This window comes from Gopherus evgoodei, chromosome 1, assembly GCF_007399415.2.
Source record: "Gopherus evgoodei ecotype Sinaloan lineage chromosome 1, rGopEvg1_v1.p, whole genome shotgun sequence".
Taxonomy (NCBI): domain Eukaryota; kingdom Metazoa; phylum Chordata; order Testudines; family Testudinidae; genus Gopherus; species Gopherus evgoodei.
In genome coordinates this window covers 58,617,576-58,641,341 of record NC_044322.1, presented here as the reverse complement: position 1 = coordinate 58,641,341, position 23,766 = coordinate 58,617,576, and the positions used below count along the sequence as shown (strand labels likewise).

At 42.4% G+C, this 23,766-nt stretch overlaps 1 protein-coding gene across 3 annotated transcripts in view; it reads right to left on the bottom strand.

The window, feature by feature from the left end:
* The window catches only part of ENOX1 (ecto-NOX disulfide-thiol exchanger 1), a 543,507-nt gene extending 520,093 nt beyond the window's left edge, over window positions 1-23,414 (bottom strand). For 2 of the 3 annotated variants that reach the window (XM_030565681.1, XM_030565709.1), the window contains exon 1: window positions 23,358-23,414. The gene's annotated coding sequence lies outside the window, so the exon portion shown is untranslated. Of the gene's footprint in view, window positions 1-22,622; window positions 22,691-23,357 lie in introns of those variants that run through there. The other variant, XM_030565691.1, reaches the window with a different exon arrangement.
* Between the last annotated feature and the right edge of the window lie 352 nt (window positions 23,415-23,766).

The following is a 23,766-nucleotide window of genomic DNA, read 5'->3' as shown; positions in this document are numbered from 1 at the left end:
GCTCTGAGCACACCTTCCAGATCAGGAACCATTCAAAATCCGGCCAGAGGAAGCGCTGGTAGTGCCTCCCTTAAAACTTTTAGCCTGGTGATTAGAGCAGTCACTCAGGATGTGGGGAAAACAGGTTTAATCAGGAGGAAAGGATGTGAACACGGTCCTCATCTCTTAGGAAGGTGCTTTAATCACTAATCTAAGGCATATACTCATGTGGGTCTCTTACAATTTTTCCTGTGGATGCTGTTCTACTTTTTTACTAAATTAGTCATGGGAGCAGGGAGTCTGGACCCTGGATCTCCCACCTCCCAGATGAGTGTGCCCTAGACACCACACTATAGAGTCAGTCTCATTCTCTCTCTCCCCTCTCCCTCTCCTTGAATGTTGCAATGCCTAAGTCCCTCTGTGGATCCAGGGCTATGACTCTAAGTAGGGTCTAAAGTGAGAGAGCTGTAAATGAGATCGTCCTCCTCCAAAACCCTGCCACTACCAGCATTTCTACACAGCCTGAAAGGAAATTTACTGGGCACTTTGTTGAGAAAACAGCCTTATAGCATTTTTTAAAAACATGGCCCAATTTAATCAGTTTGTGTTTTATCCGTTCTTGACCCCTATCCAAAAATGACTAATAAATAAAACTAGATTTAATACTGGTCATCATGCAGTGAGCAAGGACGGGATATTTAATGTGCATAAATATGGCTTGTAATGGATATGACTACTGAGTGATGTCTAGAGAGATTGTTCAGTGTTAGTGAAAATCGGAGGAATTCATCTGGCAATATTTCTCACAAGTGAGAAGCCCATAAATTAACGTTGCCCAGAGGCACTTAACTTAGGCAACTCAATTATTCCTGTTTTCTCAAAGAGGAGGGTACATGCAGATTGCTTGATAGAGATAATTGCATACCTTTTGTGTGTTTCTCAGCCCTGTTTTACATAGAAGGATTTGTGTCGTTAAAACAGACAAAGTCTGTAGACGTAGTTTACACATTTAAATAAATTGTAACCATGTATATTATACAACAGCTTTGTGTTGTGACTAAAAAGTGCCTAAAAATGGGGAATTTTTTTTTATATTCTAGAAGTCAACATTGTTTTCCCAATTTAAGTCTCTCTCTTTTTTTTTTTTTTTAAGTGAAGGAAAAATTTGCCTAACTGAAAAGACTGTCAAGCTTCTGCCTGGTGCCATCCAAGTTGTCATAAACAGATAGCTAAGGGTTAATGTTCTTTTACCTGTAAAAAGGTTAACACAGGGAACCTGAAACACCTGACCAGAGGACCAATCAGGAAACAAGACTTTTTCAAATCTGGGTGGAGGGAAGTTTTGGGTGTGAGTTCTTTGTTCTTTGTCTTGGGTCTGACCCTCTCGGCTCTGAGAGTGATTTTTCTACCTCCTGGCTTTCTAATCTTCTGTTTCCAAGTACAAAGATAGTAAGACAATAGGTTTATTTTGTTTTCTTTTGTATTTACATGTGTGTAGTTGCTGGAGTGTTTTGAATTGTATTCTTTTTGGATAAGGCTGTTTATTCATTTTTCTTTTAAGTAATTGACCCTGTATATTTTCACCTTATACAGAGACTATTTTTAATGTATTTTTCTTTCTTTTTATAAGGCTTTCTTTTTAAGACCTGTTTGAGTTTTTTCACTGGTTAAGGCTAAGGGACGAAGGGAGAGGGAAATCTCTTTGTGTTAGATTTACTAGCCTGACTTTGCATACCCTCTGGGTGAAGGGCCGGGGGAGAGATTAGACCTCTCAGTACTTGTGTTTCCAGGACTGGAAGCAGGGAATCTCCTAGGGTCGTCCAGGGAGGGGAGCCTGGGAGGAAGTAACAAGGAAACAAGGGGAGAGGGTTATTTCCCTTTGTTGTAAGACTCAAGGTATCTGAGTCTGGGGGTCCCCCAGGGAAGGTTTTGGGGAGACCACAGTGAGGTAGGCACTGTATAATTCCTGGCTGGTGGCAGCTTTACCAGGTCCAAGCTGGTAACTAAGCTTGGAGGTTTTCATGCTAACACCCATATTTTGGACGCTAAGGTCCAGATCTGGGGAAAATGTTATGACACAAGTACCCTCATAAACACAATTTATAATGGAAACACCAACAGGCACCTTCAACTTCAGCAGCACTGCCAGGAGCCACTATAATTGGGCTAGAAACACTCTGCTTGGAGTCATGAGTAGAATGCACTTAGTCTTGTTTGTTATACAGGACCACACCATCCAAGTGCATGCAGCAACATTTACTGCAAAATCCACTGAAAGATAACAGGTGATTTAAAAGGCAATTGTGTAAGTCTAGTTAAAGAGCAACTTTAGAAGATTATTTTCAATTACTGAGATAGCATCAGGGCTTTTCTCAGGAAAAAACGGAAGGCTTGTTCTTTACAGCACATACAGTATATGAAAGATTTAAGAATCAACCTACTACTAATACACCTCAATTCTACTTTTCCCCTCCCTTGAGTCATTTTGCCAATTATTTTCACCATTTTCTTTGATCAATGAATAAAAAGGAGCTTTCCCACTAAAGATACCAAGTTATTTTAACCTGCTCTCAGGAATACCAGCTGATGGTCTCCTCCTTTCACCAAACCTACGGGGCCACAGCCTAGCAGTAACTTTTCGCATAGAACTCCTCAGCGATTTCAGAGAGCAGGATACAACCACGCAGTTTGGATCCTCTTAAACTAATGTTAGGACCTGGAAGTAATAAAGAAGAGTCTCTTGTAATTGGAGTAAAGGAACGAGCTTTACTACCTCATCTGGAAATGCTGCTGACCCAGATTGAAGTCTTTCCTCTGACTTCCTCAGTCCTACCTGCTTTTTTAACACTGGCAGATCCTCTGCTGGTATAGGTGTATACACAAGCATCAGTATACCATGTGTGTTGTACAATGTACATCTGAATCCTGATGGGTCCCTGACTCTTTCAGTCTTCCTGCTTCACATCATTACTTACTCCTCTGTGTCCAAAAGGAAGAAATCCACGTGTGGGTTACATGTTCAGTCTTCCTTGGTCAGTTGAAAATGTATGGAGTTAAAGGGCAATGCATACATACATAAATTTGAGATTTATTTTCTTCTGTGCAGTCAACAGGAGACATGTCATAAGCATGCATTAGTCCTCTTAAGGGGACTACTAGAGATACTGATGGAGTTAACAGTGCAATCTTGTAACACTCCCATTGAGTCACCATCAGACTTATGTTAGTGCTATTCAGGGCTGCAGCTCTCCAGTATTTTTGATGAACTAATACTTTCCACTTGTCTTTTCTGGAGGGTTCCATCATTGCAAAAAATCAACAAAAATAATCTGCATTCCCAATGGCACGGTCACTGAGAAGAAACAGACCTACTGGAGGTAAAATAGGTAAACAGAAATGGCATGGCAGTATAATCAATCGCTTAGCAGAATGAACAAAATCTTGGGAGAGAAAAATACTTCTACTGTCCCTACATTTAAAATCAAATTAACTGTCTAGCTGAAAATTAACACAATATTATTGGCTCATCACCTGCTTTAGTGCATGTGTGTCAGATGCTCGGTTTCTAGAGCACAGTTTGTTCACTCATGTTGTCAAAATGAATGTCTATCTTTAAAAAAAAAATCAATCCATTGAAAATAACTCCCTAATCTACCATCCTTTCAATAGAATTGAAGTGCACTTCACAAACACTGTACATAAGCATCTTGAATTAGCAGGGAACTATTTTTAAAACACATGAAGGATAAGATATGAAATTAGTTTCATGGGGAATGAGAACCTTGAAAATTATTTACTTTCCCTTAATTACATTGACTCACCACTAATTTAGCTTTCCTATTGTACTAAATAATTCACACCAGGATTCTGAAACTGAAGACATGAGTACCGTTTTTGAACTTTTAGGATTAGTGACATTATGAACACAAGAGCATTTCTCCTATTGACTTACCACAATGATAAAGGATAAGCAATACTCTACTATACCAATAATTTCCTCTGTATAGCTAGTACGTAAAAGTTAGGATCCCTATTCAGTTTTCTTTGGCAGCTTTCTTTGAGCAAACTGTATTAAAATTCTGTGAATTACCCAATGCTATTGTACAAGTGCATACAGCTACTCACGTGGTAGGACAAGAAGCAATGACCCACGTTTAAGGAAGGAAAAGTTTAGAATATGAGAAAAGTATTCTTAATAGTAAGAGTAATCAAGCAATGGAATAGTCTTTGATGGAAGTACCTGCATCTAATAATAAATACAAGAAAAGGTTAAATATGGACATTAGTGGAAATAAACAATGCACCATTAGACTGCACACATTATCAGTCTTCATCACACATGACATGAGCATACCTAGTGGTCTGCCACCAGCATGCAATACCATAATGGGCTACAGGCACAGATGAAGTAGCATCCCATAGCAAGAACACTTCACACATGGAGCTTGCTTTGATTAAAAACAAAAAGAAAACGAGCAGGAAGAAACAATTAGTAAAAAGAGAATGAAGCAGAAAACAGGAAAGATAAAATTATACAAAAGAAAAAGAGGATCAAGAAAAGATGAGAAAGAAAGGAGGCAATTAGAAGAGTCAGAAGAAAATGAGGAACATAAGAAAGAGACCAACAAAAAGACAGACAGTCTAATCCAGAGCCAAAGGAAGGAGAAAGTTAAACAGAAATAAAGATGGACAAGGTGAGAGACAAAGAAGAAAGAATGGAGAGGAAGAGAAAACAGAAAAAGCAGATAAAATAGTGAATATCCAACACTGCTACGCCATAGCTTTTCCCCTGAAAATGACAAAGGAAACCTCTTAAAGGGGAGCTAATAAAGTGTGGATATCTTTGAGCTACTGAAGCTTCCACTCAAGATCTACATTCATGGCTTCCTGTCCAGCAGTGGGACTTCGTGCCAGATCTTTTTTTAACTCCCATGGTAATCTCACTGAGTAAAAAGGCAACTCATGACTGATTTTTCCACTTCTTGAATGCCTGGTGCCATGTACAGCATAAGATCAGATCTGCACCTTTGATGATGACCAGCCTTCAATAGGCAAGAGAATAAAAAGGTTCACAGTCTACCAAAATATCCCACATACCAACACAATTACTACTGTGCACTTGTAATTAGGAGGCCTGTCATTAACAAGAGTTATCAAACCACTTATTATAGCATACAGTACTAATAAATCCTTCCATCACCTGTCAATGGCCCATGTATCAGAACAGGTTATGGACTGTTAAGCCAATTAGCCAAGCAATCTCTATGAAATTGCTTTACTGAAGGTTTTCAAGGGGCTTTTTGATAGGTTAGAACACTCTTATTTGGGATACACCAGTGAACATCTTATCATTCCAATGACGTGGCTGTTACGATTTGAGAGAGAGAGAGAGAGAGAAACCTTCCTTCAAAACACTCTGAAGAGGCTTATAATAAAATAAAGACTGTAATCAATAAATATTTTAAAATATCTTAACGAAATGTGTCTTCTTAGATTAAAACAAGACCAAGCATTAGCTGGGAAGTTCCAATCTAAAGGGCCACTTCGCAAAAAAAAATTAATGAGATTGCATGAAAATGCACAGCTAATATCATTAAAGCAGGACTGTGCCAAGTGCCTGCACGGACACAGAGTAAGAAACAGTCCCTACTCCAAGTAATATTATAAAGTAAGGGATTAACATTTATGTGGTGACTAATGAGATGAAACTGCATGATAGACAAGATGGTCTCTGTTTCTCTTTGTTCTTGGGGTGATAGGGGCAGTTAAGATAGTATTGGTGACCTTTACAGCTAAATATGTGTTTGTATACTTTACAATGTTTTTTGATTTAGTAAAATGGAACCTTAACTTGGATTTTTTATTTTTATTTTTTAGAAAATTGCAATGTTCTCTTAATTAAGGTTTTTGTCTGAAATGACAGATTCTTTCAACTTTAACCACATATTAAGTAAGCCTTTTGCCTCAGATGTCTTAGGCCAGCAGTTCTCAGACTGTGGGTTGGGACTCCAAAGTGGGTCAGGACCCCATTTTAATGGGCTCACAGAGCTGTCTTAGACTTGCTGGGGCCTGAGCCAAAGCCAAAGCCTGAGTCCCACCGCTCGGGGCCAAAGCCCAAGGGCTTCAGCACTGGGTGGTGGAAATCAGGTTACAGGCTCACTGCCTGGGCTGAAGCCCTCGGGCTTCGGCCTCGCCACCTGCTGCAGCGAGGCTTGGGTGGGGTTTCAGGCGTCAGTCCCACCTCCTGGGGTCATGTAATAATATTTGTTGTCAGAAGGGGGTCATGATGCAATGAAGTTTGAGAACTGCTGTCTTAGGCTAATAAAATGTTTAAGAACTGCTCAATGAGCAGGCTTCCTTCAGACACTGCAAGGTGCTCTGACTGATCTTTCAAAGTACACAGGGATAAATGCTATTCTTTTACAGACAGCCTTCTGCCTCCATATCTGGCTTGCTGTGTCTCATTTCCCATGTGGCTTTTCCTCTGGTGCTTCCTGCAGGCCAGACCCACCTATCTTAGGCTATGTCTATCCTACAAGCTAGGGCAGGGCCTGATTAACTTTTTCTGGGCCCCGCACCAAACACATCTGTAGGCCCCCCTGGGAATGAAGGGGCCGGGCGGGGCAAGAGCAAAGTGGGCAGGGTGGATTTGATTTAAATCATGATTTAAATCACTAAATCAGGAAGAGTTGATTTAATCATGGTTTTCTACATAAAAGTACATTCTTGTTGGTTGTTCTAACCTTAATATATATTCTTCACAACTCAGAGATGGATGTAGGTTTCATTTTTAGAAAGGTACACACTATACATTTTTAAACAGTGATTTATTTTGAAAAAACTTTTCAGATGAGTAACTATATCAGAAAATGAATGATTGTTTGGTTATTTCATTTACCAAAGAAAATTGAAGCCGATATTTATCAAGTCATTGGGAGGTGAGCTATCTCCAGTTCAAGAGGTAAATCATTAATATTCGGAGGATTTTCCTGCCAGGCTGTATTAGGAAGAGAACATCACCAGACAGGCATTTACATTGTTCTTTTTAACTAAAACAACGTTTAGTATTCTGGATTTTTTTTTCTTCAACAGCAAACATAATATTTTAACAAAAAAGCATATGTCCCTCGCTTCTCACATTTATCTCCAGATTTCTTCTCCTTGTCCAGATCTATTCTGTCCCCAACAATCTTCTATTCATTGAACTTTTTGAAACATTTTTACTTTTAAAAAGAGGTAAGGGATTGACTCGGTGTATACAAATTTGCAGAGGGACAATAGGATTGAGGTCTGTTATTTCTCACCTCTATATATTTATTTATTTAAAAACATTTTTGCTGTTAACAAGCATGTTACCTCTGGAGACACAAATCCACAGTCTGAGAACTGCAAAACTAAGTATCTCTGATGGTATCTTCTAGACTGAGCACTAAGTCCCATTGGGTAGATAGAAAGATTAACCTAAATAATCTATACAGAAGACTATGGAACCCTATAAAATTGGGTCCCTAATCCATGAATTAGTGAAACTCATTTACAAAACTTTTCTTAAACATTACATGAATATATTGTCTCACAATATAGAATTAGAATTTATAATCCCTATTCCATGATGAGATATAGTGTATCTTAATTAAAACTATCTTTAGATAGGTATTTTCCTTAAAAATCTGATTTAAATTTAAAAAAATATCAGATTTTTTTTTTTTAAAGTCATTGATCTTTATCCACACTGACAGAGTGGCATGGGATGGAGGGAGGATTGGTCCCCAGCTGGAACGAGGAAGGGGCCAGGGTCAAGATGAGCACAGTGGGACATGGGGGCAGGGGGAATTAGTCCCTACTGACTGGAGCAAGTCAGAAGCTGAGGGCAAAAGCACAGCAAGGTGGGAGCTAGGGTTCATCCCTGGAGCCAGGGAGAGGCCAGGGGCAAACTGCAAGCGCAGGAGGGCTGGGGAAGTAGTAAACAGGTTTCCTCCCCACCTCACACCTGCCCACGTGGATCAGGTACCTTCCTTTTCCCTGGTTCTAGCCTATTCTTTTCATCTCTCTCTGCACAGAGCTGAGCGTGAGGGTGCACTGGGCACAGGGCTGGGGGTGCAGGGTCTGAGAGGGAGTTAGGGTGCAGGAGCAGCCTGGGGTGCAGGGTCGGCCAGGAGCGAGAGTGAGGGAGGGGGCTTAGGGTTGGGGAAGGAGGTAGGGGTGTGTAGCACTTACCTGGGGCAGCTCCCATTTGGTGTGAGGGGTGCAGGTGGGAATGTGGGTGGGGGCGCAACAGCTCCCGTTTGGTGCGAGGGGTGAGGGTGGGGATGTGGGGGGGTGCAGGAGTCAGGACACTGGCTATGGCGGGACTGGGTATGTGGGGGTTGCAGGAGTCATGGCTGGGGTTGTGAGGGGGGATCAGGAGTCAGGGCAGGGGCTGGGGGAGTGGGCTGGGGTCTTGGGGGTGCTCCCAGCCCCCTGCCCTGAGCAACTCACAGTAGGGGGCTAAAGGCGATATGCCCTGATTCCAGCCCCATCTCACCTCTGCCTCTTCTCTGCCACCTCCCCCAAGCGGCGAGCATGCTGCTGCTCTGCTTCTCCCCCTCCCTCGCGCCAGCAAACAGCTGTTCGGTGGCAGAGAGAGGCGGGAATGCAGCACACTGGGGGAAAAGGCAAGGGAGGAGCTTGGCTGTCAGCGGAGCCTGTCCTGCTGCAGCAGGAGCCCCAGGAACCAGCAGCACCAAGCTTCTGCCCCTGCAGGAGACAGCAGGGAGCGGAGAAGAGTGGGCCGAGCCAGGGCCCCTTTGGAGTGTGGTCCTGGCGCCATGGCAAATCTGGTACTGAGCTAGGGGCATGATTTCCCCTATTTGTGTACACATACGCTAGCATGAGTACAAAGTTGCATTGTAACCCCAGTAGCACGAGTACTGGCAGCAGAAGCATAGCTTGGCCATGATGAGTACAAACTCACCTGAAACAAGTAGGTACATATTCGGCTAGCTAAACTCTGCCTACCCTGACATTACCCATACCACTGCAGCTACACTGCTATTTATACTCATGTTAGCTCAGTGAGTGCTAGTGCAAGTATGTCTACACAAGTGGGGGGGGGAAATCACACTCCTAGCTTGTAATGTAGACATAGCCTTAAGGGTCTACATCAGAGATCGGCAACCTTTGGCACACGGCTTGCCAGGGCAAGCCCCCTGGCGGGTCGGTTTGTTTACCTGCCGCGTCTGCAGGTTGGCTGATTGTGGCTCCCACTGGCCATAGTTCACAGCTCCAGGCCAATGGGGGCTGCGGGAAGCAGCGGCCAGCATATCCCTCAGCCTGTGCTGCTTCCTGGAGCCTCCATTGGCCTGGAGCAGCGAATCGCGGCCAGTGGGAGCCGCGATCAGCCGAACCTGCGGACGTGGCAGGTAAACAAACTGGCCCGGCCCGCCGGGATGCTTACCCTGGTGAGCCACCTGCCAGAGGTTGCTGACCCCTGGTCTACATAATCTGCCCTACTGTGTAGCTCCCAGATAGTCACTCTTCCCTCGCCTCATAAGGGCCTTTAGCATCTGAGCCACACACACTTTTGAAAATGCATGTGTTTAATTGGTGCATGTAATATAATACACCCATTGAAATTACACATGTACATAATGTATGGGTATATATTTTAACTGCAGGGGCATCTGTGTTTTGGTATTTACACAATACCACCTTTACATATCTAAATCATGGCAACCTGAACTTCAAGTCCACTTTTAAATCACTTCTAGTCCTTAGGCTTACTGAGAAGGTAAAGTTTGAAAATGTATCTGTTTCAGAAATAATATGGGGTCAAAACAGCAGGAGGAAAGCCTTTGAAAAGTGAATGACAGGTATGTTTTTTAAACTTTTACCTTTCTGAAACTCTTTTCTTGACTTGACCCATACTTTTCAGAAAAAAAGCTAGTCTGAGATGAGATGTCTCTGAGGTGGATTGGTTTGGTTTTAGTGAAGTTAGGGAAGTCTGAAATTAGCCCAATAATAGCAAGTGACCTTCATCCTTAATTATGGAACCACCTATGCTCTTCCATAATATTGTACTAAATAAAAGCATTTATTTTCTCATTTAACCTTTGACAATTTTTTTTTTTGGTTAAGGAACCACAGGTTGGAATTTCAGAGATAATTAAAAACTGGTCAAATGTGTCTACCGCTGTGCACAAATTTTTTCAAAGTTCTTCCACTAAAATAGCTATCACTCACAATTATTAGACTAAATCAGTTCTCTGACAGACATCCCAGTTATGGACTTCAAGCTGCACTGCACAGGCACTAAGTGTTACATCTATAAGTCAAAGGTAGAAAGTGATAAGCCTGAATGGGAATGCAGCAGAAGCCAATCCCACATTAATGAGAACTCTTTTGTGAGACTTTCATGTTACTCATGCCTAACAGAAACAGCCAAGGATGAAGGATAGGGTTACACTGCACTGCAAGGTCTGATTGCAGCTTGGTAAACAAACCCTTGCTAGCACAGCTAAAAATAGCAGCACTGATACTGGGGACCCTGGGGACCTAGTTGCATTGCTAGCTGGTGCCCCTGCATGCTTGCGCGGCCTGTGCTGAAGGCTGTGCCTTTGCATCTTCACTCTTATTTTTAGCCATGCTAGTGCAGGCAAAGTTAGCACTGATATGTCTACCTGAGCTGCAATCACATCTCAAGTCGCAATGTGTACATACTCGGAGAGGGATCATATAGCTATGCTATCGCACATTTCTCCATCAACCCTGCTCTCCCTTTGATCATGTGCTCTTGGCAGTAAAGCATGTCAGATAGGGTTGATACTACCATGGAAGACTACACCCAGTGCTTTACCTTGAACTGGGGTTTAAAAACCTTGTGCTCCTTGCTTCACACCACACAAGGATTTACATGAGCCTAGCAAACGTGGTTTTCCTGATTACCAGTCTTGTCGCTCAACAATTTAACGGCCTCCAGCAAGGAAATGAGAGCTGGCAGGGTCCTCTGAAGGCTAACCATGCCCCAGTTAAATGAAGTATACTGTATTGTAGACGTCAAGGACTTCTCATTTCTATTGTGAAGAATTAATAATACAAAGCTACTATACCTTTCATTCTACAAACCCTAGAGGCAAGAAGAGTGCATATAAAACTTAATTTTACTTTAATCATTCAAATAAATCTATTCTTTTACTCTCTGCTTTCTAAGCAATATTAGGGGTATGGAACAGCTTCCATATGAGGAGAGATTAATAAGACTGGACTTTTCAGCTTGGAAAAGAGATGACTAAGGGGGAGGAGGGCACGCTATGATAGAGGTCTAAAAAATCAGGACTAGTGTGAAGGAAGTGAATACGGAAGGGATATTTATCCCTTCCCATAACACAAAGAACCAGGTTCAACCAGTTAAATTAATATGCAACAGGTTTAAAACAATCAAAAGAAAGTACTCCTTCACACAAAGCACAGTTAACTTATGGAACTCATTGGCAGGGGACCTTGTGAAGGCCAAAATTAAAACTGGGTTAAAAAAAGAATTAGATAAGTTCATGGGGAATAGGTCCATCAATGGCTATTAGCCAAGATGGTCAGGGCTGCAACCCCATCCTCTGGGGGTCCCTAAACCTCTCACTGCCAGAAGCTAAGACTGGACAACAGGGGATGGATCACTTGATAATTGCCCTATTCTGTTCATTCCCTTTGAAGCATGGATACTAGGCTCGACGGACCATTGGGCTGACCAACTATGGCCATACTTACATAGGTTACCAGTTAAATTTTAGACCAAGTCTGAAAATGTCAGCTGATGGCTCTTTAGTGAAATAAGATGGTTGTTTCATTATGGTTCTTAAGAGACAAATGACTATATCCCAAAAAACATATCATCACTCCTGGTACTTCCTCACACCTTTAATATATGTGCACTTTCTGATTACCTACATTGGCAAAATGTTCTTTCTTTTTTCAAGAAGAAATCTGCCAGAGGAGCACTTATTTTTAAGAAACTCAAGAAACATCTGAAATGAGAATTAATTTCCATCTCTTTTGTACTTAACAGTTTCCAGGTTTTAAAACTGTCATTAATATAAAACTGCTGACCACCCTTCTGTTTACCTTGTTACTATGTAGACCACAAAAGACATCCGTGTAGAAGGGAGGCATGAATAAGCATGAACATGCTGCATCTCTGCTACGAGAAAATGTGTCAAGAGAGTTTATGCATATGTGCATGTCGTCCTCATCCAGCAGCAGAGGATTGTAAAAGTAACCATTTTGCATGTGTTTATAACTATTCCATCTTAGTCTGTGACTTGATAAGGTCTCACAGCTAAGTTGGGCCACGCTGCCAAGGAAAACCCTCATGAACTAAGTAGGTCAGTTAGTAACTGTAACTCTTTCCTCTGAGTCAGTCTTGAAATAAAGTTATAACCTCCTTGGGTCATCAGCAGAGATTAAATCAAGGGCTTCTGGCACCAAAGCATGAGCCTCTACCACTTGAGGGCAACTCCATTAGCTGGTAGAAGTAGTAAGCTCTTATTTTGTATGCAGACCAACCAGTACAATATGACAGCAGCCTTTACCATCCTGTCACCAGCATAATATTAAGAGACACTCTGTTACTTTCAGATGAAAGATAGAACTGTCTGACATAATTAAAGATCCCACAACATTTTTCATAAGATCTGGTATGTTAGCATCATTGTTGTGAGCGATTTAATTTAACTAATAACATTCTATCCTCCTAAATCCAGCCAGTAATTTTAGTTGGATAATACATAGTTTCATTTCTTTCTCACTTCCCATGAGAGAGTTTTTGTATACCACACTGATAGGTGTATTAGAAATGTCTAAATAGAATTGCAGTAGGCTGTTAAACACCTGTCATGTTCCACTCCAGAGGTGACTGCCCTTCAACTGTATATGAAACATTCCTGTGCAGCATGTAAAGAACTTTAGCATCCTACATACAGAAATGTAAGATTTTTATTGAAATCATAATACGCATGGCTGCGTGCGTGTTTTCTTGAACTTTTAAAAAATGATCAGATAAGGATTAAGACTGGAAGAAGTCGACTCTATTCTCACATTCCCCTTGGAATCTTTTGGTTTCTTAAAAGGGTGTTAACACTGAGATCCTGGCCAAATTCCAGTTCTAATAATTACATTCTGCCTATCTAAATTTCTCCTGCTGTTTGTTGGGACTTATGAGCTGAGCTTCCCTTTAAAATTTACACAAAATGTTAGGTAACCAAATATTTTTATTTGACAATTTGGCTTTTTTAAATCATACTGAGCAGAGATCAAGTATACCTAAAGCATAATGTGCTGTGCACTAAAGCAATATTAGGCCATGCTAAAGTACTATTAATTAAAAAAAAAATCATTCATGTTAAAAGTAAAAATAAAGACATAAAAACAACATAAACATTAACAAACTGTAACTAAGGTTGTTGATGGCATCATTTCTCTTTGGAAGAGTGGCAGACAGAATAATACTACTACTCTTGCTCTGTCATTCTAAAGAATACCAATAGGTAAACCCAGATTCTACAAACATTTGTGTGTGACAGTAACTTTAACACATATAAGTAGCCCTCTTAAGCCAGTACATTCTCTGCCATCTCCTTCAACTATCTATTTTCACCAATCTGTATCTGTTACCCATTCAATCACTCTCAGTCTGCCCCAACTTCACTCTTTGCAATTCTCTGTGACCCAAACCCAACCATTCCACGTCCCATACTCAGTCCACTCACTGCCCCACAGGCATCCCCCAATCAACCAACTGATCCTCTACCTTCGGCAATGCATTGCCAACACCAGTCATTTCATCCTTAGCCCCTGCAACAACCCCAGTTAGCCAATCTCCTGCCTCCCTCAGCTCAGTGGAACTGGCTTGCATGCAGACTGCTGATTCGTGACCTCCATCTTTGGCACTGCCAACCCCAAGAGTGCAAAAATCGTGAGTTGGAGCCTAGCACAGTCTGAGATTGACTTAGGAGTCATAGGGTTTGTTTTTAGGTGGCAAGCTCCTGTTTAATTTTATCAGCCTGCGGGTTCCAAGTCTTTGCAGGTCACACTGCAGTTCTTTGTCTGAAAACATAACAGCTAGAAATGCTTGTTTTTTAAATGAACCCGGAGATTTTCTGGTATTTACATGATTCCAGGGGCTGGGGCTTCAAGCCCAACACCAAATATGATGAGAGCTAGTGCCACAGCTTCTCACCTGCAGGCTTCTGTCCAGGTTCTCCTCCTCCTATTCAGGCTCCATGAGGAGAGCCGAGTTACATGCTCTTTTCATCAGGGCTCAAGCAAGGCCAGTCCAGACCCTACCCTGGTCTCTGAGGCTTGCAGAGTTTCTCTCTCTCCTCCCCTCCACTAGTGTGGCAGGCAGCCAGAGGGGCACTGATGAGCAGCTGTCCAGAGTCCACCCAGATCACATGAGGCAGCTGCTATGAGCTCAGAGGCAGGAATAGGGAGGCAACACCCCCAAATGCCACCTAGTAGCACTGGGTCTGATTTTATTTCTCAGCTAAGAGACGGATGCTCTCGCAGCACAATGTCCCTTACCCTTACAGGTAGCTGATTGAGTGGAAAAGTCAGTAGCATTTCCTATGCCATCTGCTGGAGGTGATTCTTGCACATCCCCTATTAAAATTCTAACTCAGGCTGACTCTATGACTTAGGATAGGATCACAATACACGTTTACAAAGCTCAAAACAATTCTTCTTACTCTGGAAATTACTTTGCCAAAATATAAATATTGTAGGCATAGAGAGACTGTGTCAATGATGCCAGACCCAAAATGTGTCCTACTTTCTACCCACCTTAAATTACAACAGTGAAATTTACACATGGAAAAGATCTATTAAATCATCCACTCCATTGCCTGGAAAATGCAGGATTATTCTCTACAGTACATTTATTAGTGATTAGTTCAATCTAGTTTTAAATGTCCCAATCAATGGGGCTTTCACTATTCCCTTGACTATTCTACAGCCTAGTACAACTTATTGTCAAGCAGTTTTTCCTGATATTCAGCCAAAGATACCCTTTTTCTTAATTTCATCCCATTGCTACCAGGAATTCCCCCATGTACCACGTTAAATAATCATTTTTATTCTTTACATTAACAGTCTCAAAATAGCTGTACACTGTTAACCTTATTTATTGCCAAGCTCTCTCTATTTATATGTATCTGTTAACTTTCCCTCATAAGCCAATGCCTTCAGGCCAGAGCATTTTTGTTGCTCTTCTCTGAACGCCATCCAATTTTCAACAGCTTTCTGGTAATAATGTGCCCAGAAATTCCAGGTGTGCTCACAACAGCGTCTAGCAGAAAGGGATCACCACCTCCTTGCTCTGTGACACAATGCCCTTGCGTATTCAGCTCAAAGGTGAACTGGCCTCTTCTGTAACCATATCGCACACATGCAGAATTTGCTGTCTGATATCACACCTAGCTCTCTTCCACCATTATTGCTTCCCATGTTTCTCCCTCCCATCAAGTGTGTATGTTTCAGGTCCTTTCCCCACATGAACTTGTACTTTTCCCCAATTTTGTTACCTCATTATTTTTGTTCTTCTTACTCCCCCTCCTAGATCATTAATGAAAATATTGTTAGTTTGAAAGGTTATATGTTTTGCCCAAAATACAAATGCTTCCAGCCCAAATTCAACAGAGCATTTCATTGCATGCCAACAAAAAACAATGAAAAAAATGTCCATTGATGATCATGAAAATTTACAGATAGGCAAAGTAAGAAAAAAAATGCTGCTTGAGAACATCTTAGAGATTGATTTCAGGATATTTACTTTCTATATTTTGATACGTAATGCTGACATTTGTGTTTTATAACTCTTTCATTTTTTTAATCTCAACATCTGTTGTCATTAAACTATTATGGTCTGATCACCCCCACCCATTGTTTGATCTCCCCATAATTTCCCACAACTGTGAAAATGTAAATACATAGAAGTTGGAAAAATGCTCAAGACCCATAATTTTGTGCAACTGAAAATTTAAATTGATACAAATAGAAAAAATATTAAAAATAAACTTTGATGTTATCTGTCACAATTATAAAAAATAAATCAAAATTGAGTTCTCCCAACCCTGCTTAAAACATATGCTTAAATTCCTCTTTGTTCAGCAAGACCAATGGGCCTCAAGCATGTGCTTAAAATTAGGCATGCATTTAAGAATTTTGTTAAATCGGGGCTTCCGGTTACATCTACACTGCCAAAACCAAACAAACTAAAAACAACACAGCAGAGAGTCTCAGAGCCTGGGTCAACTGACTGGGGCTTGCAGGGCTCATGCTGTGGGACTAAAAGTAGCAATGTAGATGTTCCTGCTTGGGCTGGAGCCCCAGCTCCAGCCAAAGCAGGCATGTCTTACAATGCTATTTTCAGCCCTGTAGCACAAGCCCCAGGAATCCAAGTCAATTAACCCAGGCTCTGAGACTTTCTGCGGTGGAGTTTTTTTGCAGTGTAGACATACCCTCCATTTATCTCCACAGACACACACTCCAAAGGAAAAAAGAAGAAGGAAAAATAAGTAAAGAAAATTCAGTGCCAGGAAGCAGGAGGCCTACAACAATTCTCTAAATGGCAACGGGAACCTGCCTATTTGAGAGATCACCCCTTCCCTTTGAAAGTTTAAAATGCATGTGCAGGGAAGGAGGGGAGTTCCTAGAAGGTAATTCCCTTGGCTTTGGTATTCACTCCCCACACACTGGCTCCAAATTTGTCATTCTTCATGATATGTTGCAAAATCCATCTTTTTTTCCCCCCTAGGCTTTTGGGTGCAGGGTTGGGGTCAAGATGTCTGAGAGTTAGGATCTCTGGGAGGTCAGTAACAGAAGAGGATAGAATATATTCAGTCTTTTCAGTTTATAACTGCTTGGCTGAGGGTGGGGGTTGTTTTGGATTTTTTTGGTATGTGGTGTGCAGTGGCTGCTAGGTTTTTTGCTATTGTAGAATTTAGTTTTTAAACTGTGTTAACATTTCCTAGACCTCAGGATAGGGACCCCATTCTCTCTATTTTTCCCTTTTTAAAAAATAATAAATAAATTGAAATAAACATGCAACAAAGCAACAATCATTAACATTTTAGATTTAAATTTCCAGTAAGTTATTATGAACTGTGACCATCCCTTAGAGAAAAATGTGTTAATGAAAATCACAAGTCGAGGTTACAGCAAGTTAATCTCAGATAAAGCCTGGAATGAACACATTGCTAGTCCACTAGTGTGACAAAGTGGAATTTTTTCATAACATTTTGTATGAAAATTGTATGTGCCTCTGTTTCCCCATGTGCTGCGTGTTTAAGTAGGTGGTGGGAATAAGGTGGTTTATTCTTTGTAGTAATCCAGGTGTGACTGTCGTCTAGCTGCCTAGCTCAGATAATGGCCCAGATATTTTGTAACCCAGCAACTGACGACCCTGGGACCCACCCTCTTCAGGAAGCCCACCAGTTTTGGCCAGCATGAGAACAAGATGCTAAGGAAAATGACCATGTGACTGTCATTGCCTAGGAAGAACAACAAAGAACTGAGGGCCACCAGGGATAGTACAGCATAGGCTGCTGAAGCAAGTCACATGCATCGGACTCAGAAGGGGGCAGAGAAGAGAGACTCTGAGCTCAGTACCCACCCACATGGACTTTGCTGTTTTTCTTCCATTCTCTATGCCAACCTAAGAACTTTCTACATTGTGTTCTAGTCAGTTAAAAACCCCTTCTGCTTTTACAACATTGCCTGGAGAGTCACTCCAGTCAAAGGAAGTCGGGGTGTATTATTCCCTTTGGTTGTGCAAGCCTTTCCCAGGTGCCCAATTCGAATGGACTCGCTGAGGGGAGCTCATGGCATGAGGTAGGGGTGCTGAAGGCTCTGAGGTTCGGTCCCAGGAGATGGCAAAGCTAAGGGACTTACCTCAGATAGAGAGTGCAACCCTCAAGAAGGGCTGGCACACTGAAGGGAGTTCCTCCAAGGGGCTGTTCCAGAGCTCCAGACCTGTGAAACTGTGACAACTAGTCAGGCCCATCATTTCACAGACAGAAAAGGAGCCCTTGGGGAACAAAAATGTCAAATTCTTAATTCATGCATGCTGAACACTTTTACGTGAAATGGGCCAGGCTGAGTGTTCGGGAGACCAGATATCCGGATATTATCGGGATCATCCTGATGTTAGGAGCTTTGTCTTACATAGGCACCTATTATCCTCCCCCATTTCCTCCTCCCCACACCCTCATTCTGATTTTTCACACTTGCTATCTGGTCACCCTATTGAGTGTTGCCCCTTGAATGGGATGGAATTTAGGAGTGAGAAAGGGCATGAAAAGGATGGTGCAGCAAAGAGTAAAACCCTAATAACACAACAATTTTAATCCAAGAGTTTACATTCACCGCTAGTAAAAACCATAGCAGTTCTCATGACAGGAGTTTCATGGAGAGTATTTAAAAATCACTTCTAAATGCCTTAGGTTTGTGTGCAGAACTGCTGAGTTATTGTTCTCTTCCCGTTTTTCCTTTTCTTTCTTCCCATTTTTTGATTTTCTAACATTTCTTTTTTTCCTTTTTCTTCATCTACTTTCTGTAAACTGGCAGGGGGTAGGAAAGGGAGGGGATGTGAGATTGCTGTCATTCTTCTAAGACATGGTGAGATTAGTCTGTCAACCACCTGGTTGTAAGGTTCTAGATTCAGGAGTGCCATTTTAGAAAAATACTGAAGAAATTATTATTTGCTACAAAATCACGCAGGCTACCAAAACTAGATTAATATGCTGTACACCAAATTGCACACACCTGTACACTACTAAAATGTTCATTTTGAAATGTATATATGAAAACAGCTACTCATTGATACTTGACAGAATTATAATATTCTCTCACCACTCAACTTCAATCATTTTTATTCAAATTGTGTGTGAATCTTACTGTTTTAAATGAGCTAGGAACACACCTGTATGTGATATCAATTAATCGTATATGACAGTATATCTTGGATCTTTTAAGAAACACTGTGAACCCTCAGAAGTCATTCAGGGTATCCAGTTTCCATGCCGAATACAAAATGTTGCTGTTTAATAACGCATATATGATCAAAGTTTGCTGCTCTCCCAGCATCAAATCTTCCTTGTGATTTTATAGATTGCAAATACAAGATGTTTTAACTCTTTCAAATGTAATAAGTACTTCTATTTCATTTGCTTCAAGTTTGCAACCAGTCTGGGAGTGAATAAGACGATTAACCACTGCACAACATAGTCTGTTTATATTACAGAAGATGGATACATAAATTTACAAAAAGTTCTTCATATAGCTTTAACAGAATGTCTTGCTCCTTATGAGCTAGAGGCCTGGGGCCAGCCAGCCATGCTTAGTAAGCAGGCACAATTGAGCAGAAATTACCTGATTACCGTAAAAGAGCAGCAGGAAGAAGCCAGGCTGCTGGCCCTGGAGAGAGAGTTCTCAGAGAGAACACAGTGAAATACAGGATAAGTCTACACTGCATCTGGGAGTGAGTTTCCCAGCCCAAGTTGTCAGACTCCTGCTAGTGTGCCTAAAATAATTGTGTAGTGTAGATATTGGAACTTGAGCTGGGCTGGAGCTTGGGCTAGCATAATCCCTGAGTCTGTAGACCTGGGCTGGGAGATTCACTCCCAGAAGCAGCACAGATATATCCATATAGGCTGCTGGGAGTGAGTAGGCTCCAACAGAAAAATGTGAAACTTGGGGAGTGAGATAACGGGGAAGGCCTGCGAGAATGGATGGACTTGAAAACTTCATTCGATCAATAAACACTCAAAATAAAGCAGGAGCACACAACTGGGAGAGGGAAAGTCCGAGAATAGCCTTGTAAACCAGGGAAGATGCTGAGACAGCAGAGAACTTCGGAGCTGTGCCCAGTTTAAGGCTGGAGGGAGACTTTTGAGTTTATTTTTTGAACATTTCAAATTGAACCCTAAGGAGATCAGTTACTGGATTTGTAAAAACTATTTGGGAAGGTTATTGAGGAACTAAGAGAGGAAACTGAGGTGAGGGGCTGTTTGCAGGGTTGACTTGACGCCACAAGGGAGCATCCAGGAGGAGGCCACTCAGAGTAACATTCTACTATAGGGGGCCAGGAGCAAGAAGTATAATGCACAAACTCCTCATCACATTAAACTATACAACTCCCTTTGTTGCCATAGTTCAATATCACCACCAGAATTTTGAGCGCTAAAGCTTGTTAAAAAGTTGTAAACTGATAGGCAAGCAGCACAGATACTGGATTAGATTTATAACATGCAATAATGATTTTTTTCAGATAGACGGCAATGCACACAGTGCATTTAAGATTAAAATATGGCCCTGTGTCAAGATTTCACTTCAGTGTTTATAGTCTTAAATTAGAGACATTATTGCATTATCAAAATAACTTTTATAAGGATAATAGTTTAGCACCCACTGTGGCAGTTTATCCATTAATTTCAATGGGAGTATGTTGGGCCACAAGACCTTGAGGCACCACAGGTTTTACTTACTAGACTTTCTATCACTCAAAGAAATGTTAAATTGTAATAAATACAATGGACAGAGCACATGCTATACTTCTTTTTCATTCCTATAATATCCAACAAATATTGCACAGTAGTTACAGTAGGTAATAAATAGATTTAAGTCAGATTTTTACAGGTCTAGTAATATTTTATTATAAAAACCAGCGATCAAATTATTTTTAAAAACTATTTAGAATTGTTATTTGTAAAAACTTTAGTTATTACCAGTCTTATATCCTCTTATTCTAACATGCAGAACTGTCACATTATAAGGGAGGGATAGCTCAGTTGTTTGAGCATTGGCCTGCTAAGCCCAGGGTTGTGAATTCAATCCTTGAGAGAGCCACTAAGGGACCTGGGGCAAAATCAATACTTGGTCCTGTTAGCGAAGGCAGGGGGCTGGACTCAATGACCTTTCAGGGTCCCTTCCAGCTCTATGAGATAGGTATCGCTCTCTCTATCTATATATATAAGCATTTGAGTGAAATTTTAATTGTTTACTTGCAAAACATAGTAAATCCCTTTTTTGCCAAAGTAGAATATTTAAAAAGCAGCTTAAAAGGAAATGAACAGGAGCAAGTCTCACTTATCCTTCTGCACCTGCTTTAGGATTTCGATCAATGACTATCATGATTTGGAAGCATCCACCACCGTTTTGTTTTATTTTCACAGTATGTGGTTGCTAGGGAACAAAATACTATTGTGTGATTTCATGATCTATTGCCCAGTTTTCCTGGCAATAATGCTTTCTAAAATTTAACAGAGGTCACTTATTAATGTATTATGTATAAGAAAAATAAAGACAGAGAGAGAGAATAAGAATCTGATGAAGCCTTTTTAAAACTTACTAAAGAAAAAATATGCAAATATCTCTAGACAACCAAAACAAGCTAATTTAAGTACTCTACTGAAATACACACACACATCCCAATCATTTTTTTGCAATCATATCTATATTTTTCCCTAAATTGTCAAAGAATATTGTATATCCTTTTCCAAGTGGCACATGCCTCCCCTTATTGCTTTAGAGTTATTTTGTGCGCTGTAAAGTTCTGTATACATTACACATAATAGAATGTGGGGACAAGAGAGGCATACCGTTTATAATTCGGATCAGAGGGAATTTTGCTATTCCGATTGTACTCATGTTGGGGCCTCCATTTATTTATGTAACAATTATTGCTTAGTGGGATAGACAGAAAAGTCTAAGTAAGTCTGCTCCTGTGTTCAGAATAACAAAAGATAATGCAGGATACAGTATCTAAAATTGCAAACAACAATTCTAACCGTAAAAATGTCACATATTTTTACACTATCAAAGCTTCCTAAACAAGGAATTAAAAAGATTGTTACTGCCAGATAATGTGGGTGTCTGTGATGGCATCATCAGAACCTAGCAGAAGGCAATCATACTCAGAGATAGAGTGACAGGTGAATGTATGTATGCACAGATATAACCTCAAAGAAAGATTTTAAATAAAACCTGTGGAGTAGCTGTTACTCTATCATGCATACCTGAAATTTCACATCCTACAACACATAGTATTTCAAAGGCCTTTCAAGTTTTTTTTTTAATTTATCAATGCATATTACTTTTTTGTTGCATTAAAATTTGAGAGAAAATGAATGAGGCATGTTCCAAAAGACATCAAAGCTTTGACATATTACAATGGAACTTCTGATATTAAAAATAATACACGCAGCATATAAAATACACAAATCACAGGGATGATCTCAGAGCTCCTTCTGTCTTCAGCCCAGAGTTGAATTTATTCAAATGTCTACCCTTTCCCTAAAGAACCCGACAGTCATTACCAACGTACATTTAAAATTAAGAGTAAGAGTGAAATGCAAGCCAGCTCTCTCCATAGCACACAACAATAAACTAACCCTAGCAATAGGAACAGAGAAATTAGAGACGGACATGACCTAGCTCACCAAATCCATCCCCTTGCCAAGAGGCACAATATGCTACCACAAGCGATATTGTTCAAGTAGTACCTAAGGGTCTCTCTGCCCCTGGCTGGCCGCACACCCATGTCCTGTCATTTCCAACTTCAGTGAAATCTGTCTTAAGTAATCACCCAGGGGACCAAGAGGAAAAAAAAAATCAGTCACCTAGTACAGCTGCTCTTAAGTTACAACCAAACTGTCCTGGAAACTGCAGAGAGAGCCTTTCCAAGGATGGCTTCCTTCACCCAGGGTCCAAGTGATGCTGGTCCTCAGGGCAGGCTCCCCAGGCTGGAGAGGGTTTGCCCCTCCAGCCAATCAGCAAGGGGGAGCCCCGGGTGCCCGACCTACGGGGTGGGTGGGCAGGAGGCGTGCGGCCGGAGGGGCCCTACGCGCTGTCAGCGCCACGCGTGCGGGATACTATGGGAATAGGGGGATGCCCAGACAGGTTGGGTGGGAGGAGGGGGAACGAGCGTGGCCCAGGGGAGAGTCGCAGCTGCCCTGTCCCCACGCCTGGTGCCAGCAACTGCCCGGGAGGGAGCAGCCCGTCCCTGCAGCTGCCAAAAGGAAAATGCCGCCCTGGAGAGGAGAACAAACTTTCCGACTCCCCGGGGACGAGCGGCCGGGCTTGCCGAGGGGAAGGGGAGGCGGCGGCCAGGGCGCTGCTGGGGAAGGGACACACACCCAGAGGGATGCTGGCGCGGGGGCGGGTAGGAGGCAGAGCCGGCGGCAGCTGCGGATGGGCGCTGGAAAGCGGGGGAGCCGCGAGCCCCCGTGCCCGCCCCCGCACGGCAGCGCCCCCCCTCCGAGCCAGGCGGGGGACCAGGCAGCCGCGGGAAGCGGCACAGCCCGGGGGATGCTGCTGCTGCTGCTGCTGCCGCCGCCCGGCCCTACGCTCCCTACCTGCTGGCGGTGCGGAGCTGCCGGGGCGCGGCGCGGCCCCTTCCCCCTCGGCCGGCGCCGCGCAGCCCCCACCCCTGTCCCGGGCAGAGCGCGAGCCCGGCCGCGGGAGGCTGCAGCGCTGCGGGCGGAGGACGCCCCGTGGCGGCGGGGAGCGGCGGCGAGCGGAGCTGGCTTAGGGGCGCTGGAGAAACAGCCGCCTCTGATCCAAAACGTGTGTGTGTCAGTGTCGGGCTCGGGGTGCGCGCGAGTGTGAGGGATGCGGCAAGGGAGCGAGGGAAAATTCCCCCGCTTAGGAAACCCGTAGACAACGGGCAAAGCAGGTGCGCTGGGGAGGGAGCGGGAGGCGGGTTGGCGGCTGGTGCGGGGGCCTGGGAGGGAGCGCACAGATCCGCCTGAGCAGCGGGCAGCT